At 42.8% G+C, this 15,841-nt stretch overlaps 1 protein-coding gene across 3 annotated transcripts in view; it reads right to left on the bottom strand.

The window, feature by feature from the left end:
• Positions 1-15,841, bottom strand: part of Mctp2 (multiple C2 and transmembrane domain containing 2) — a 133,285-nt gene that overhangs the window by 29,017 nt on the left and 88,427 nt on the right. The gene's annotated exons all lie outside the window — the stretch shown is intronic.

A 15,841-nucleotide genomic window follows, 5' to 3' on the forward strand; every position in this document is an offset into this window, starting at 1 on the left:
CTGGAATCCTAGCCACTCAGAAGGCTGAGATCTGAGAACCGTGATTTGCAATCTTAGACCCTTATCTCCAACTAACCACCAAAAAGCTGGAAGTGGAACACCGGCTCAAGTGGTAGAGCACTAGTCTTGACTGAAAAAAGCTAAGGGACAGCACCCAGGCCCTGAGTTCAAGCCCCAGGAATGGCACAAAGATTGATAGACTAGACAGACAGACCAATAGATGGACGGATGGACAGATGGGCAGTCTGATGGACAGACAGACAGAAATCTATTTCCTGGGCTGGGAAGGTGGCTCAGTGGTAGAACACTCACTTTGCATGCATGAAGCCCTGGGTTCGATTCCTCAGCACCACATAAGCAAAAAGAAAAAAGCCGGAAGTGGCGCTGTAGCTCAAGTGGTAGAGCGCTAGCCTTGAGCTGAAGAGCTGAGGGACAGCGCCCAGGCCCAGAGTTCAGACCCCACAACCGGACCCAAAAAGTAAAAATCTATTTCCTTGTCAACCCTACTCGTTTTCTTCTGGACTTCTGTGTGTCACAAATCAGAGAAAGCAGCAGGGAAAATCCAAGGTTACAAAGCACCAGGCCACACAGACCAAGCCTTCAACTACAGAGGGTGATGACGTTTTTTATAAGGTCAGCTGTCCAAGTTTAAAATGAGCAATATTTAACATCAAAATTCCAATTTCCAGACTTTCAGGGAGATACTTAGAACTTGTCCCCCCCCCACACCCCTTAGGTTTGCATCACTGGTGGTGGGGGATGGACAAGCCCTGTGGAGAGGAGACAAGAAGGAACTTAGCGGCCCCGATCTCCACCAGCCTGGGAAACTGCAAGTCTCCTGCATACAAAGACCAGCGCAAGCCCAGCTCTCAGAGCACCAGGCTACGCCGGAGTCAGTGCACGCATCGTGTGCAAACCAGACAAGCTCTACCTCCAAGAAACACACTAATTAGGATAAATGAGAACACTTGATGAGCCGAGCGTGTGGCAGGACTGAAATCTTAGGCAAATTACTTCCAAATCTGAGCACCCCGAGCAGGGAGGAAAATGGGAGAAAACGAGGGAGGGGTAGCACATTTCAACAAGAAATGTACTCATTACCTTATATGTGTAACTGTAACCCCTCTGTACACCACGTTTGCAATAAAATAAAACTGAGCAACTTCAACTTCCTCGTGAGCTCAGAAGCGGTCTAAAAGATGAAATAAGGAGATGCATAGATATTGGCTGTCCACAGTAAGTAAATGTCACTGCCTAATATATCCACTAATATATGCCCATTAACAAGGACAATTATTGCATTTAAATACAGTAACTCTTCCTGTCCAAAAGCAATGTTGTTTTATTTCTGAAAACTTTTAAAAGTTTTCAATATGTCACTATTGTTAAGATTTCTTGCTGTCTTATATTTGGGTTGCTATGTAATAAATACATTTTAAAAAAACATTTCTTGCAATCTATCCTCAAATAGATTATGACTTATACATACAAAGCAATCATTTAAATGTTGGGTGCTTGTGGCTCACACCAGTGATCAAAGCTCTGCAGAGGCTGTGATCCAAAGGAGATCACAGATCGAGGCCAGGCTGGGAAGAACAGTTTGCTAGACTCCTAAATCCAAATGAAACAGCAAAAAGCTAGGCTAGAGGTAAGGTGATACGGTAGAGCACCAGCCAAGCAAGAGTGAGAGACTGAATTCAAACCTCCTACTGCCAAAGATTCACCCATGAGTGATTATAGCCAGTGCTCGGAAATTAAACACTTGATAAATAGATCATGTGTTTTTCCTTCTCTCTTCCATGATGGAAAGTATTAGAGGACCGGAAAGACAGACAGACGGACAGACAGACAGAAATCTATTTCCTGGGCTGGGAAGGTGGCTCAGTGGTACAGTGCTTGCCTCACATGCATGAGGGCCTGGGTTCGATTCCTCAGCACCACATAAGCAAAAAGAAAAAAGCCAGAAGTGGCGCTGTGGCTCAAGTGGTAGAGCGCTAGCCTTGAGCTGAAGAGCTGAGGGACAGCGTCCAGGCCCAGAGTTCAGGCCCCACCACAGGCAAAAAAAAAAAAAAAAGCTTTTGTACAACTAAAGATAATTAAGGAATAGATTTTTAAAATGGGTAAGAACCAGAAATTTGACTCTTTTAAGCTATTTCCTGACTAGAAAGGAGGAAACATTTCTCTCTCTTCATTTCGCGCGCGCGCGCGTGTGTGCGTGCGTGTGTGTGTGTGTGTGTGTGTGTGTGTGTGTGTTCGGCGCCAGTCCTGGGGCTTCAGTTCAGGGCCTGGGCACTGTCCCTGAGCTTTTTTGCTCAAGGCTAGCACTCTACCACTTGAACCACAGCTCTACCTCTGGGTTTTTTATGGCGGGGGGATGGCGGTGGGGGGGGGTGGAAGTAGTTAATTGGAAATAAAAGTTTCGCACGCTTTTCTACCTGGGCTGCCTTGAAACTGTGATTCTCAGAGCTCAGCCTCCTGATGAGTTAGGATTACAGGCGTGAGCCACCAACACTGGCTCATTTCTCACTATTTTAACCCTTGTATTGACAATCTGTTACTCTAGTGAGGATGTAGCACTGGCTAGTCCAAGAAGTGTGCTAGGTTTGATTCTCAGTACTGCAGACAGAATGAGAAAGGCTGGAGAATACCATAAAGAAGTTCCAGATTTCATTTATAAAACTACTGTAATCAACTAGGCTCAAGAAACCTGTACAGAACCACAGAGAGGGTACGGTGGAGAGAAATGGTCGTGTCTCGACTATTTTAGAAGCTACGCCTCTATTTAAACCTCCACATTCCCACTAGAGTCTCTGCTTTCCACTCTGATTGCATGATATATAGAAAGCTTACTGATTCAATAACTCATCAATAATCTTCAAACATCTGTAGAGTGTAAATTCTACACACTTCAAAAGAGTACTGTGTCTAGGCTCTATATGGATTGGCCTTGAATACAATTACACAACACATAATAAGCTGGTTGATTCATGGTATTTATTCAACTTTCATCAATTAGTTCTAGTTTGGGGTAGAAATGCGCCCAAACAGTAGTTTGTGCCTTGTAGTTTTTTAAACAGACACGTAGATTGGATGTTTATGATCTTCTGCAACGAAATAATGCATATAAATTTCAAGCTATCTGCAGTGTGTATTACACGATCCTAAATATATGACCCTAAATATACTAAGGTCATCAATCATACATAGAATCATATATATACAAGAATCTTAGTATATATGCATTACATATCATACAGCATATTTCATATAGATATAATGCATGTCATATATAATCCCATGCATATTAAGGTATTTATCATAAAATATATATTATATCAGAGGATCATGTATATGGATAAATGTGATCTTAATATCAAATAGAAGTTGGATGTCTTCAAGTGGCTTCTCCTAGAGATTTTCTTATTAACTTTTTATTTCCCCTTTTTAATGTACTAATGGGTTTTTTTAAATAGAAAGAAAGGCTTCTAACCTATTTTATACCTGTGTGTCTTATTAAATAGTCTTCTCTTCCTATTTTCTTCTCCTTTAAATGTGAGGCATTTATTAAAATCCCATCACTTTAATGCTGTCATTGCGCTTCTGGCCACTCTACACGTTACATTTCTTGATGATTTTATGGAAATGGTAAAAAGCCCAACAATCACCTATGGCCTAATAAAAAATTCTCACACCACTCATAAAGGCAGAGTAACTAGTTTCCAAAGCAGCAAAGTACTACATGAAAGAGAAGAAGAGAAAGGAAATAAACACATCTAATATGCCGTGACTATCACCTTCTTCCTCTGCAATAATCATCGTTTCAGATCCAGAATCAGATAATAAATTTCTCATTACGCATTTTCACAGAAGGTGGAAATTGGGCAGTTGAGAGTCTGGCTTTGGTAAAGATGTCTTTCCCAGCCATCAGCATCTTCTCTGTGCTGATTAAAGAGAGGAAGTTCTGTGCCCCCCACCTTCATTTATTGTACCCAGGATCCATATCAGAGGAGGTCAAGAAGAAAAAAAAAATAACTCTCTGTGGTGGAAATCCCGTGTGTTAGCAAGAGCACATGGTAGAATGAAGCAAGTTATTGTATTAAGTCACTCAACTTCAAGCTTCATCTCTGCCATAAAAGAGGCAGGATGGTAGTTAGGTCACAGGAAGTGGATAAATTCAACCCACTCCCAACAGAGGACAGGGCTGCACGGGGCACCATTCCATCCACTAGCGATTCTTGAGTGATACTATTTTACAAACATAGTTCCATCCCATTAGGAATCCTACCAAGAATCTCTTAAGTGGTTCCCCCAATGAGCACTGACTTAAGTGAAAAACCAAAATGGCGCCCCATCCCCGCCCCCGACATCCTTGGCACTGAGGACAGAAATGATGTCAAGACCTGGAGCGTCCTTTTTTCTTGCAGGTGCTTTTAGAATGCTTGAATTATTCTGATCAGGAAAACACAGTTTCCCTTCAAAGCTGAAACATCACCGCTAATCAAGGAGAAATCCAAAATCCAGTCTTGAAGCACATGGGCACACACGTTCAAATACACTCCCACGAGCTTTCGCACAGCCGAATGAAAGTTCACATCAACAACCCAACAACCACAAATTGTATCCAGTCAATGAATGTGGTTAAAAAAAAATTTTAAACCAACCCAAGCAACAATCCTGAAAAGATCTTTTGAAATTTGCCCAAGTAAAGGATTTTTAAAAAGAAATACCAACTCCAATGGCAAGAGTAGGAAGTCTTCCTGGGTTGCTGAAGCTTCTACGCACAAAATGAAAATATTTCAGGAAGTCCTTTAACAGATGTTCAGATAACAGCAAAGCCAAGAGATGGTTGATTTTAATAAAGCTATTATATATGCACAGCCTCAGATTAGGAGTGGCATCAAGGGCAAAGGAATGTCTAAATCATCATCACCTGTGCCACCTAAGAAATCAATTAAAGTCACACTTGCAGCATTCTTCCCACCCAATAAAACTTCAGACAGCTTCATCAAGAGACACGAGTGGCCCAGAGGAGGGGCGCTTGAAAGCATCATGTGACTCTCAGTCTTCCACGACTTTCCTGTTCCTCAGGCGCATGAGCTACTCAGAGCAAGCAGTCCTGGAAACGGGAAGGAGCAAAATCAGGGTGCTATATCATCCCTTCAATACTGAGCATTCCGCTTCCTGTTGGGGAACTGCATCCTCTCCTCCAAGGCCCATTTTTCCCTCTTTTCTTTTCCTCCCGCAGAGCCCGATTCAGGGCTCCCAGGTCTGTACAACTGGAGGAATCCAGCTCTGCAAGTGGAAAGCGAGCAAGGGCAAAAAAGCCATGGCGGGTATTGTAGTAATTAAACGAATATGCATAATGAACCATATGCCCAGTGGGCCTGTTCTTCATGGGGGCCAGATTTTTGTTTGAATTTTTAATTTTTATATACAGATGAAACATTCAGTGTAATCTACCCACAGTGTGAACTAACACACAATAAGAGAAGTGCAAGGGACTTGGTCCATACAGACTCAGGGCTGGAAGATTCTAGAGAAAGACACAGGAGGAGATATGTGTGGGAGATATATATATATATATATATATATATATATATATATATATATTCGAATGTGTTTTTCTCCCTCTAGCAATTGTTTCCATCATCTGTTCGGAGTCTTCAAGAGACACATATAACACAGCCACTGACAGCTTTATTCAGGAGGAGTAAAATACATCGCCGTCAGCCCAAAAGTGTGGCAATCCGGTGGGACAAGCAAGGAGTTCTTTAAAAATAAAATAAAATAAAAATCCTTCTGTTTCTCTTCACTCAGACTACCATCTTGAATTATAAGGAATTCTCCAGGGCCTCTTCGGAAAGCTACATAAATAGGATATTGCAAAATCCAGGCCACATCGACGATTTGTGTTTGTAGGTGGTGTGTTTCTAAGAGGCATTCTTGGATTCTCTCCTCTATAACGCAACCATAGCTGGTGTGGTTAGGACATGACCTGTGCCCCCGCCCCCACACAACTCCTGGGGTCACACAGGCTATGGGTATAACAACCTCATCTTCTCTTCCAAACACCTCTACCCCCCCAAAACTGCTATTGTAAAAGAACTGGCCATTTCGCTTTTTCAGCGTCATCTAGAAACTACTGAGATAGAATCAGAGCAACATTAGAGAATTAGAGCATCTGATCATTTTGCTGCCTACAGCACCCAGATTCAGCAAAAGAGTGGGAAACGTGCCCACGTGTGGAGAACAGAGCATTTCCACAAAATGTGCGTGTGTGTTGTGTGAGAAATGAGCAAGGAGGGCCTGGGACTAATGTGTGGGTCTGTCAAGCCTATGCCCAAGCCAAGCTAATCCTTTAAGAACAGCATGTGTGGTGGAGGGGGGGGGGTGATATGTGTGTGATATGTGTGCAGTGTAGTACACAGTGTGTAGTGGAAGTACACAGTGGGGTGTGTGCAGTGTGTGTGTGGAGTGAGTTTGTATGGGCACAAATATGAATAATATGTACGTGGTTTGTGTGTGTGTGTGTGTGTGTGTGTAAATGGTGGTGTGAATGCATTGTGTATGGTGATGTGTGTGTGTGTGTTGGTTTGCAGGGCAGCACCATTCTCCACATGTTTAACTGAAATAACCCAAACTCCAAATGGCACCTGAGCAAAAGACCGTGACAGCCATCCAATCACAAGCCAGAGCTACACGGTGGGGGGGGGGGGGAAAGGCCACCCTGACTCCAGCCCTCCTCCTGAGCACAGAGGTGCTGGGAGTTCCCTGTGCAAACACCTCCGTTGGCATGCAGAACATTTAGAGAGCTGGAAATCACATATCTCCTCTCCTTGCTCTCTGCCCACCAGCCGTCCCAGCCAAGCAAGGGACCCTGATCTAGTGGTCTCCCCGGAAAGCCAGTTAACCTGCAAATGCAGGCAGAAGACAAAACCTGGCCAGAAGCAGCACCTTTGCTGACCGGTGAAATCCATGAAGGAAGTACATAAGCAATTAGAGGAGGAGTGTAATCTTGGCAGAGTGCATTAACACAGGGCTGAACTCCCGGACAATAGATCGTCAGACCCTAGACATATAATGCTTCCCCAAGGCTCTTTAGCCGTGGACTTGATCTGTTCGTCACATTGCGTGTCTTACCGGGGGTATCATTCACGCGTGCGCACTGCTGCCTGTCCACCAGCACAGCTGGACTGAGCTCACTGCAAGGCTCGAATGCCACCGTCATCCTCAGCACGGGGGGCGTTTTTGTGCTGGTGATTGATGATGATGATGATGATGATGATGATGATGATGATGATGATGATGATGATGATGATGGGAATTTCTTCTCCTCTCCCTTCCCTCCCCCACCCCCACCAAGCAACCAAGTGTCTTCTGTTCAAGTGCATTCGTCTCATTAATATTCCTAAGTCATTTGGTGATCCTAAGGCAGAAATGAAGGTCAACCCCCAACCCCCCCAAAAACACACCAGGCTTCTTTTTCTTTTTCTTCGCTCCCAAGATAAACTTCATCCTATCTCCACCGAGAGAACTTTCTTGTGTGATAAGCAACGCCCAAGTTATTTGCCAAAGAAAAAGCAAAAGGGGAAGGCAAATAAAATTCTCACCCTGCAAGCTTGTTAAATCTTCATCTGCTCCGTGGGTCTCTCTGCAGGACAACTGGTCAGGTAATAACCTATTTCCTGATGAACACAACCTTTCCAGGCGCTAATCTCATCGCGGAAGCTTGGCTTTTACCATTTATTATAAACATTTTCAAGAACTGCTTACTACCATATTTTTTTTAATAGATTAGATTCTGGTCAGCTGCTCACAGAGCAGAGAACTGAATATTCTTTATAGGAAATCTACAAAATAGGTTTTCAGGGCGTCTGACTTCTCCCTCATAGATAATTAGAAGAGCAGGCGGAACAGAACATAAGCAGGCCAGAGGTTTATTTTATTTCTCCCCTTTCTTCCTCTCCTCTCCTATTTACCATCTTTTCTCCTTCCCTCTCCTCCCTCCTCCCCCTCTTTTTCTCCCTCTCTCCCTCTCCCTCTTTCTTTTCATTCTGTCTCTCTCTGTGTCTCACTTCTCTTCCTTCTCTTCAGTCTCTGTCTTTATCTTTTTCTCCCCTTCTTCTATGACAAGAAGATAAGAATTCAGCAGTTGAGGGTATAAGATCTCACTGGTTTTGAACTTCACCATAATACTAAGTAAGATGTTTAGGAGTGAAACAATGCTGAAATGCACACAATTTGTTTTTTAACACCATCACAGTTGTCTGCTGATAACGCTCCACATCTACAGCCTAAAGCATTTAAACCAAAATAATTACATTTCCTCGAAATCATGGCAGTTCCCCTCAGAAAATGTGCACTGCAAGGTTTTTTAAATGAGACTTCAAGAAAATAGGAGAGCTGAAATTAACTTTATGCTTAAGCAGATCACTCCAGAGTTGGCATTTTTCAAATTTAAACTTGAAAAAAAAGGCAAATGAATATATATGCATCTATATGCCAAAAAGCAATTTAAGGACTTTCGAACTTTGGCCACAAAGAACTCCCAAACTACTTAAGTTTGTAACTTTTCTTTGATGAATCCTAATGTCCAAAATGCAATAATTTAAAAAAATCAAACTGTGATTTTGTCCAAAATGCATTGTCTAATGTTTTAAAACTATTCATTTATGCTGTGCTTTTCTAGTTGGGTAATGCCCGTGAAGGAATTTGTGATTCAGAACACATTAAAACTAACCCTAAGCCACAAAAGGAAAGAAAGATATATTCTCTGAAAGCAACTAGATTGAATTTGGTATCTCTCTCTCTCTCTCTCTCTTTCTCTCTCTCTTTCTCTCTCTCTCTCACACACACACACACACACACACACACACACACACACACACACACACACACACACACACACACACACACACACACACACACACACACACACACACACACACACACACACACAAATGTTTAAGTAACCAAAGCATTTCATAGAAGCTGAATCTCCTCCATGGTATACGTCTCAAACTTTAGCTCCGAGTAAAACCAACTCCCCTCCTGCCAAAAAAAAAAAAAAGGCTTAACAAGATTTGATGAAGATGAAACAGGTACCAACTTGATCAGACCTTTCATCTTCTCCCTTCTATCAAAGATGGATGTGAAAGACCATCAGAGAATAGTATCATAAAGACGCAGATGAAAAAAAATATTCTACAGAGACTTTTTCCTAAATTAAACAGATGTAATAATTTCCACTTGTAGATGATCGTATCAATTAAAAAAAAAAACAAATTGCTGAAATTAACATCCCCAAGAAATAATCCACCAGAAATGCACCTTGGGATTCTGATCATTTATGAATCTCTTTCGCCACCTACAGGACAATCTGTGCACAAGGAGAGCAGCCACTATTGCCTCTGAGATCCTAGTGGCTGAAGTGTTTAACAGCTGAGCCACACAATCAATTTTTCCTCTTTTTCCAAAGTTGAGTTCTGGGGTTGAAATTTGCAATGGGGAACTTTCCTTACAAGAAGGACTTTATCAGTTTCCAAGGAAAACAAACTGCCCCTGGAATAGCTTACCAAATATTCACAATTGCATATATTGCAAATATTCACAATGTGCCTAGAGGAATCCAGAGCAGGGAAAATGTCACCATTTGTAAATATGCATTGAGTATTTGGTTACCTCTCCTTTTTCCCCCAAACACGGACAGCTTCAAAATTTAGTTTACTAAAATGATTAGTGTGGATCTACGAATGAAGGACAAGTTTTTGCAGAAACCAAAATCAAAACACCTTCCAACACAAAGGAAGAGTTATGATCATCGTTGTCGTTTTTTACTATTGTCGTGATGATATCATAGTTGCCAGGAAATCTTAAAGAAGGCTCATGAGCTCTAACAGAAGGGCCACTGACGTGCAGTAACACTACAGATCTATGATTCCCCACAGTAGGCTGTTCTGGGTAACAAAGCCACAGACTTGCAAAATATTTCCAAATGTTACAATCTGAGAGAAAATGTACTTTAAAAAATAAAGCCAGGCACCAGTGGCTCTCACCTATAATCCTAGCTACTTAGGAGGCAAAAAAAACTGAGGACGAGGTTCAAAGCCAGCCCTGGAAGAGAAATCTGAGAGATTCTGATCTCCAGTAACCAGTGAAAAGTCAGAAATGGGGTGTGGTTCAAATGGTAGAGAGCCAGCCTTGTGTGAAAAAGCTAAAGGACAGTGCCTGGGCCCTAGGTTCAAGCCCCAGTACCAGTACACAAATAAATAAATAACCTATGGACACAGGACCTATGGGACTGTGTAGATAGATGTTCACACTCATGAACAAAAAATAATCATGGAAACATTTGTGGTGATTAAAGTCACATGTAAAAAAAAAAAAAGAACACAGTTGAGAATGCTTTTCTTCTCCACACTCAGGAAAACAACACTACAATGCAACCCTTGGTTTCTTCTACCCTGAACAAGCACTGAAGAGCCTCTGACCTCAACATCCTAGGCTGAAATGTAAAGGTCATTTCCAAGCCTCAAGAGAAATATATAGTCATGTGTTAGGAGAGAATCTCAGGAAGGAAGGTTGTCAGGCCGTCAGTTATCAAATGACAATGCCTTGAACCTGATTTTTATTTGATGCTATATTTGTTTGGTGTATCATTGAGATCTGGGATTTTATACCAATAGTCATCTTTCCCAAATAGATCCATTATTTAAAAAGCCAACCCCATACACACACACACACTCTCTCCCTCCCTCCCTCCCTCCTTCCCTCCCTCCCTCCCTCTCTCCCTCCCTCTCTCTCTCTCTCTCTCTCTCTCTCTCTCTCTCTCTCTCTCTCTCTCTCTCTTTCTCTCTCTCTCTCTCTCTCTCTCAACTCCAGATAAAGGGAGAGGTAGCAAGTGCGCAGTAGTAAACTCTAACCAGACCACAAAGAAGGTTGCACTCCATAAACATCAGATCAGGCAGCTAGAATGATTACTGGGCTCTCTTGTAACTGTCACCTGTAGTGGGTCTAATTAGAGGCTACCCAGGAAGCACGCCCACATCACACAGCAATAAAAGGGCCCTTCGTTTGCCAAGCCCAGGCAGACAATGAGAGCACACATGCCACCTGATGCAGACTCCCAAAAGATCAGCCAGGGAGACTAATAAAAATGACAGCTTAGAAACAAATAACAAAGCTCAGACTGAAAAGAATGGAGGGGGGAGGAAGGGAGAGGAGGCGGCAATACTAAATTAGCCAGAAATACAAGTACAAAGCATGGCTCTCCCACAGATCAAAACCTACATGGAGAATGGTGATAACTGTTCTCTGTCTCTGTCTCTGTCTCTGTCTCTCTCTGTCTCTCTGTCTCTCTCTCTCTCTCTCTCTCTCTCTCTCTCTCTCACACACACACACACACACACACACACACACACACACACACACACACAAAACGCACTATTTCCTCTGTTTCTAGATATTCCTTTCCATTTTTTGCAACACACAAAAATGTTTGCACATCCAGGTGTCCTGGATTGAAACAAATGGAAGAGGAGAAAAAGCATTCCTTTCTGTAAAAGTCAGAAATAAAGTATCCCCGCCCCGCCCCCTCCCTTCCTACCCCTGGCTTCAAATTCACAGACTTGTTGATCCCAGTAATGAATGTGTGGTTCCCTTCCTCCTCTTCCCAGAGTCCTGCTGATGGTTACCTTTGGTCATTTTGCTGCTGACTAACACCACCCTGACGAGGAGTTCGGCTCAGGAAAGTGACACTCACGGCAAGGTGAAGTTGAAGTTGTGAAGTCATTTTCTACATTTTAGCCACCAATAGGTGTGCACGAATTCTAGCCTTCTTCCAAGAAGCATCGATCCCATGCCCGCTGTGTCCCTACCACCGCTTACCCTAAGCGGGAAGGACTGAAGAGTGGGCCTTGGCTGTTTTTTGTAGCTCACCACAGACCATAGCAATCCACGTGGTGGGTGTGCTGTAGTTAAGGTTGATATGTTCCTGAAGGACACGTGATTTCCACCTGTGCATCTATGCTTCTGTCTGGAAACTTAATCCAAAGACTGAAAACATGCCTATGAGAATAGGCTAACACAGGTAAGTGTGTCCGTTTACCTTCTCAATGGATAAGCCTTTGAATGCAACGACTGTCATTCCATCAAATGCCATAATTAGCAAATGCCCGAGAATCGCTGATAGAAGATGCAATTATGTGTTTAAAAAAAGTAAAATCACAATGTGCAGTGATGGACTGTTCACTCCAGAAAATGCTAATTTAAAAAAAAAAACTTTAAAATAGTTTCTGAAGTATAGTACGAAGATTTCCCTAATAAGGAAGATGTGGGAAGTCACCTAACAGATGTTACAACCAAGAAAAATGCCTACTAGGTTAAGAAAGCTACGCAACATGCACAGATACCTTACAGGCATGTGTTTATGTGCGTGTGAACGTTTAAAAGACCTTTTAAAATTCTCTCACGTAAAATCGGGGGTCTCCTTTTGTTTTGCTTTTCATCCTTATGAGAACTGCCTGGGTTCGATTCCCCAGCACCAAAAAGAAGACCAAAAGAATTCAATCAAATGCAGATACAGCTGCTGATAAACAAATCAAGGCTAGACCTTCAAGCAAAACTAAATATTTCTGACGATCATGACACACAAATACCTAAAGCATCAAAAGGCCACCTGAACAGCTTTATCTGGGAATGCCCACCAATCTCAGAACGCCACTGGGACTCCATTTGTCATTTGCACCAAGTCAAAAGCACCAAATGTTCTTTGAACCCAAGAGGCTGCATGGGCAGACACCATCCTCGAGGTCTCCGATCCAGGTTTTCCCCCAAAACGCCCTCAAAAATGTGCTTGGGGACAACTTTTGCTTTTCAAAATGCCCTCTGCCTCTTTCTGCGTGATTGCGCTCACCTATGGAGTTGCTGTGTGTGTAGGGAGGGTTGCTTGCTTCTAATCCTAGGGTTGATTTTTAATTTCACAGTGAAATGTGTTTCTAGTTCTTGTTACACTAGTATCTCTAAAAGCCAAGAAATGTATAAATGGTATGTATAGGATTGTCAGTTAAAAAAAAAAAGAGTAGAGACTTGGAACCATCTGATTAATGTCTTAAATTATATAGCACATTACTGTCCCTGTCAATACTGAAGAATAAATAGTTCATTTCCCTACACTCAAAAAAAATTTTTTTGGAAAAAATATCACAGATGTAAAATAATCATAGCTTTATGAAGATGCCTGTTGATCAACAGTAGATAGAGATGACTGCTTAACATCAAATGTCCAAGTTAACAGTTTAATAAAATGAGGAATCCATCAATGCCTCCTTCTATGTAATAGGAGTGGGTTTGACAACACTGGTGGAAAGACAAAAACCATATAAATGTAGCCCTGTTTTACAAGCACCAGGAGATCTTTGCTATTTAAAATAACCTCCTGATGATGCCATCTGTTGAGTTTATCAAATGAAAAATTCACTTCTTTAGAAATGTGAATAGGCAACTTTGCGGGTTACGAGCTGTAAATGTATCCTGGCGAAATGAGACCAACACAAAGCCAGAAGTCAAGCCCATACCTATGATTTTAGACAATTAATAGACACAACACTGTCTCTTGAAAATGGATTCATCTTCATCGCCATCAAACACTAATCCAGACTGAGGCTGGGAAGATAGAACAGAATCTCCCATTGGTAACAGGCATCTATTTCTTGGATCGGATGAATCGGATGATTGGAAGATGTTCTGAGTTCTCTCACTCCCCCTCCCCCCCCCCCCCCCGCCCGCCACCTCCGCCACCCTTTCTCTTACACTGAACAGCCTAGAAATCTTAAAGAAAAAAAAAACTTTAAAACATTAACTGCCTTTCCTATCATCCCCACTTAGTTTTACACAATCTGCATTTTTATTTTTCCTTAAAAATTCTTCTACCTCATCTAAGAGAAATCTCCGGAAAAAAAAAAAAAAAAAGTAGGGGCAGCGGGGAGAAAATCTCATATTCCAAATTGGGAATCCACCTCAAGCCAAGGCTCTGGAACTTTCCATCTGAATTCTTGTGCCAAGGCCTGAGCTGCTCCCCTGGATGCGGGGGGGGAGGGGGGGTTGCTGAGGGAGGGGGCAAATGTGGCCACCTACGGCTCCTTTCATTTAAATCCTGTCACCTCTAATAAAGTAAGTGTGATGGAGAATCATTTCTCCGTAGCCAAAGACTGTGTAGGGCTCCTAAAGCATCCTGGAGCAGTCTTTCCTGGCACACTGATATCAGGAACAGATCACACGTACATCCATCCTGTACAGCGGGCCCAGATTTCAGTGCCAGCTCTGTCTCTTTTAAAAACATATGAGCTCCTACAGGTCCCTTCACCTAGAGAGGCTTGTTCTACCACGTACAAAGAAGAGGACAATAGTACCTATTATTAGGCATCGGTACGTTGCTGTTAGAACTGAATGAGTTAACGTTAGTACAGTGCTCGGGCTAGAATCTGAACCAATGGAATAACCTGAGCTGGGAAGATGGGTGAGCTGCAAAGCCTGCTGGGGCAGAAGCAGGAGTCCGTGTACGAAAAGTGGCTTACATGTACAAATCTACCCACACGAGACTACGCGAAGACACTCAGCGCTAGGCCACTGGCAGTAAAGTGCCATGTTGTATTAACTTGTCTTTCAACTTAGAACATCAAGAATGCAGCTTTGGGGATAGGAGAGGAAGATAACCATTATATATGGATAAGGCCTCAAATAAGTTTTAGTAAAGCATTTTAAAAAAAGGCACTACATAAAAGTATTTAGGAAACTTTCAGGAAAGATAAAAACACAGGGTTAAAAAATATGTCTAGAGGAAAGGAAAGGGAAGGGAAGGGAAGGGAAGGGAAGGGAAGGGAAGGGAAGGGAAGGGAAGGGAAGGGAAGGGAAGGGAAAGGGGAAAGGGAAAGGGAAAGAAGGAAGAGAATAAAGGATGAAAGAATAAAGGATGGAAGGAAAGGCTGGATGGAGGGAAAGGAAGAAAAGAAGGAAAGGAAGGAGGGAAAAGGAAGAAAGGAGAAAGAGGGAGAGGTAAAGGAAGGAAAGAAGGGAAGAAGGAAAGGAGGGAGGGAAGGGAAGGGAAGGGAAGGAAAAGGAAGGGAAATGAGGCTAAAAATGGGATTTTTTTTCTGCTCCAAAGAGTGCAAAATTATTTTTATAATAGCAATGAATTTAGCAATGATAACCTCTTCACTTGATCTGAATTTCCTCTCTCCAGGTTGAGGAGGGTGTCACTCATATGGGTTCCCAGGACAAAGCTCATGGTGGAACAGGACTAAGTTTATGCGACCTAACAAATTGGTTCTCTTATTTCTGTCCACCTCATTCTGATCACATCATGAGGACCTGGATCTCACAAGGCCGTGGACTGTACTTTTCACAACGGCTTCCCACAAGATAGCGAGGCGTTCCCGTCGGGCTAAGACTTCTTTCATGAAGTCTGAACGTTCATCGCTGGCCTAGACTACACACGACCCTCCAAGGCAGCATCAACCGGAAATAAACACACGCACATGAAGCTAACAGACTATTTTACAGTCATTCGCCACCCAGAAAAGAACTCAGCCCCTCCGTTCTGCCCCGAGGATGGCAGGCCACCCTGTCCGTACTTCCAGAGGTTGGAAGAGTCCCGCTGGGACCAGCTTTGCCACAGTGGCTCCTTTCGGTGTTGTACACTGAGCCTTCCACGTGTCTTCTGCCCCCACGCCCTGTGGATGGAGAAGAAGCTCAGGCAGAACTTGGTCATTTTAACCCATTGTGGGCTAAAGATTGGGCTTCGGAACAGCAGAGAGTCATGTCTTACATTTGCAGAGGCAAGCGG

Source organism: Dipodomys merriami, unplaced genomic scaffold, assembly GCF_024711535.1.
Source record: "Dipodomys merriami isolate MVZ:Mamm:240054 unplaced genomic scaffold, mDipMer1.0.p SCAF_33, whole genome shotgun sequence".
Classification (NCBI taxonomy): Eukaryota; Metazoa; Chordata; class Mammalia; order Rodentia; family Heteromyidae; genus Dipodomys; species Dipodomys merriami.